Below are 3739 nucleotides of genomic sequence, written 5' to 3' on the forward strand. Positions count from 1 at the left end.
GAAGTTTTTTGAGATATGATTATCAAATACTCGACTAATGAATCATTTGCATATCTGAAACATCACCTAAACATCAAGCACCCCTGTGACAGGACACATTACATTTAACAATGAAAATAAGAGAACAAGAGAGAGATTTCAGATATTAAGTCATATACACTGTCCACTTCCCTGCCAGCTCAGAATTTTTTCTGAGGAGAATTCTTTTTCAAAAGAACTGTTAAACAGCTTCAGGGGAAGGTACTTCTGGGGCTTTTCTAGGAATTCAAACTTTCATTTCTCTTATTTACATTGTTTTTTTAAAAAGGAAAGTAGCTTACAAGACCCGAACCTCTCAATAAAAAAAAATCACGGTTAATTGTGAAATTCAATCTCTATATAGAAAAATGCCATCCATTTCCAAATGTTGCTTGTAAACTCTCTCAGCAAAGGGGCAAAGAATAATGCACCGTATTTCCCCTGCAGCGCTGTATTGCACGTTCACCTTTAGGAGCATATGCTGCTCTTTTGAAATATGCAGACTCCCCTCTCATTGTACAGGGCCTCTGTGAAAAGACTTGAGGGCTCTACAGAATTAACATATGAATAGGCGAACATACCTCCCAAGAAGCCTCTACACAAGGTGGGGGGCACAAAAGGAGGAGATCCTTTTATTCATTTTGTAGTTAATGAAGAGTAAGAGGACCCTTTCTGACCAATTTTCTTGGGGACTCAGAATTTAAACTTAAAATGTTGAGTGTAGAAAATACCCATTTAACATCGGATGCTCTATTCTTTCCGCCTTCATAACCAACCCATCATGCTGAAAAAGGGAAACGTGTGATGCCTGAAAAGAGTAATCGCTGCTATCAGTATTAATAATTGAAAGCTGATAAAGTTAATCATCACCATTCTTGCCAACTGGCTGCTCAATTGTCATCACTTTAGCAAAAGCGCTTCACCTGTAAGAGGCAGACCTTCAGGATTAGGTTAGGGTCAGTGTTCTAGATGTGGGGATGATGCCAGGGGCCTGTTAAGACAGTGTTTCTGGGGAAGCGAACCTAGGAAATAGGACTGAAACCAGAAGCTCATTTCAAAGGGATAAGGCTAGATTGGGCAGGACTACTGTTAGCAAAGGTCTAAGCAGAGCTCAAGATGCACCTGCTAAGGACATTAGGGTCCCTGATGCTGGGGTCGGCTCTAATATAGGGCTCCATATATCTTTCATACCCAGAAACAAGAGTTAGGTGTCAATTCCTCTGCGTGCCACCTCCCCTGACCTCCATGTCTCGGTTAGGTGCCCTCCTCTATCCTCCCACAAACACCCTGCACTTCTTGCAATATTACACAGAAATGCTTCCCTGTCTACCTCCCCCATTATGTTGTGTAAGCTCCGTGAAGGTCACAACCATGGCCATGCTGTGTTTTGCTGTGTCCAGAGTCTCTAGTACCATGCCAAGTACATAACTGATGCTCAGTAAGTATTTGCTGAATAATGAAAAGTTCAGTTCTAGATGCAAACTAAGTCCATGCCATGGTTAGAGACCTGGGCTCAGGAAACCTGGCAAGTTGTTTCATGGGATGGATGTGTTGATGAGTCCCTGTCTACGGAGCAGTCAATCTGTTGGACTACGTTACCACCATTTTGGTTCAGGGGTGATGCTTTCTGCTGGAGCATCACCAGGGTGTCTCCAATTAGAGAGGTTTCACCAAATTCTCAAAACAAAATTTAAGCATAATCCTTTCTTTTTTTTTAAAAGAACATATGCTTTACAGAACCTTTAGGAGGTTCTGTAAAGCATATGTTTTGTAAAGCACTGGTAGCCAGGGTGTGATTGGAATTAGAAGGAAGGAAATTAGATAGGAAGCAGGGAGGGTGCAGAACCAGATGAGAGTAGAGGAGACTAGGGTGAGAAACTCACCCTGGGCGCTGAGTGCGGTGGGATGTGGTAGGAATAGAGAGATTCTATGAAACCAAACCAGTAGAGACAGGAGGCCGAAAATTCGATTTAAGATGAGGGTCAGTAAACTATGTCCTACAGCCCAAATCTAATCCTCGGCCTATTTTTGTACACCCTGGGATTGAAGAATGGTCTTTATGTGATTAAATGGCCTCTCACTGCTGTGGCCTCTCCCGTTGCGGAGCACAGGCTCCGGACGCGCAGGCTCAGAGGCCATGGCTCACGGGCTCAGCCACTCCGCGGCACGTGGGATCCTCCCGGACTGGGGCACGAACCCGTGTCCCCTGCATCGGCAGGCGGGCTCTCAACCATTGCGCCACCAGGGAAGCCCCTGCCTTTCTTTCTTGATGAGAAACTTAAAGATATTTAAATATTTTCATGATTCTTCTGGTAGACAAGGAAAGACTAAAGAGCAAAGGTGTAGTAAAGAGTAACGTCGCTGACAAGGAGAGAATCGAGTCCAGAGAACAGAGGAGGGCTGCCCTCAGGAGGACCCAGGAGGGATGAGAAGGGACAGTGCAGGCTTGGGTGGCTGGTGGACTTGAAGTGGGAGAACGCGAGTTCCAGTTGGATGGATGAGGTTTTACCCTGATGGAAGCATTGTGTCCTCTACTGAGTATAACGAGTGAGGCAGGAATGGATTGGAGAGCAGCAACAGAGGTGGTATGTGGCCCACAACGCCTAAAATATTTGCTACCTGATCCTTTACAGAAACTTTGCCAATCGCTGATTTAAGTGAATACAATCAAGAAAGCAAAAGCAGGAATTCCCTGGAGGTCCAGTGGTTGGGACTCCGGGCTTCCACTGTGGTGGGAGTCGGGGGGAGGTGGCAGGTTCAATCCCCGGACAGGGAACTAAGATCCCACAAGCCACGCGGTGCAGCCAAAAAAAAAAAAAAAAAGAGAGAGAGAGAGCAAAAGCAAACCCATCCCCAAGCACAGATATGCTTATATGCACAAATGCACCTACGCGCACATGCTGCGCACACACACACACACACACACACACACGGTAATTTTCTTTATAACTTGAAAATACCAAAGGCATTTTGATGCCCCATGAAATTTGTGAAAATGGAAATTAATCACTTGTATTCTCTGGCAATTAAACTAACCATGAATATAATGTTTTGCAAGGTACTATTTCCATATATTTTTTGAAGACTGATTTTTCTCTCTTCAACCTCTCACAGATGGGTGTCTTATCCAGCTTCTGCTGTAATCATTCTGCTTGCCCTTGGACCTTTACCTAATTATGAGAATTTTGAATCTCCGGAGAAGAGACTACATAATGTGAATATATTTGAAAGATAATAACTTTGATTTGATCTCATTCAGTAATGTTCTTTGAAATGCAGTCATAGAACGTTTCAGAGCTGGAAGACATTTTAGAGATCATATGGTCCCCAACCCCTTGTTTTACCGAGAGGAAGATGGAGACTAATTTATCTGAGGTTTAAAATAAATCAGGGTCACATAGAGACCCAGAAATCCTGGTTCCAAGCTCTCTCACACTGCTACTTACACACGGGATCCCTTCCCTAAACTCCTACAGGGCAGGACTGTGTCAGTTTCCTCTCTCTCACCAGTGCAGAGCCCCCTGCCCGGCACATAGTTAGTATGTGTTGAATAAATGAATGAATGATAATCACACTAACATTTACTTCGCGCTTACCATGTGCCAGGCACTATGCCAAACACTTCTACATGCATTATCTCACTTGACTCTCATAACAACCCTAGGAATAGGTTATTTTACTATCTCTGTTTTACAAATGAGGAAAGTAAGGCACAGAGAAG

Source organism: Neophocaena asiaeorientalis, unplaced genomic scaffold, assembly GCF_003031525.2.
Source record: "Neophocaena asiaeorientalis asiaeorientalis breed wild unplaced genomic scaffold, Neophocaena_asiaeorientalis_V1.1 scaffold654, whole genome shotgun sequence".
Classification (NCBI taxonomy): domain Eukaryota; kingdom Metazoa; phylum Chordata; class Mammalia; order Artiodactyla; family Phocoenidae; genus Neophocaena; species Neophocaena asiaeorientalis.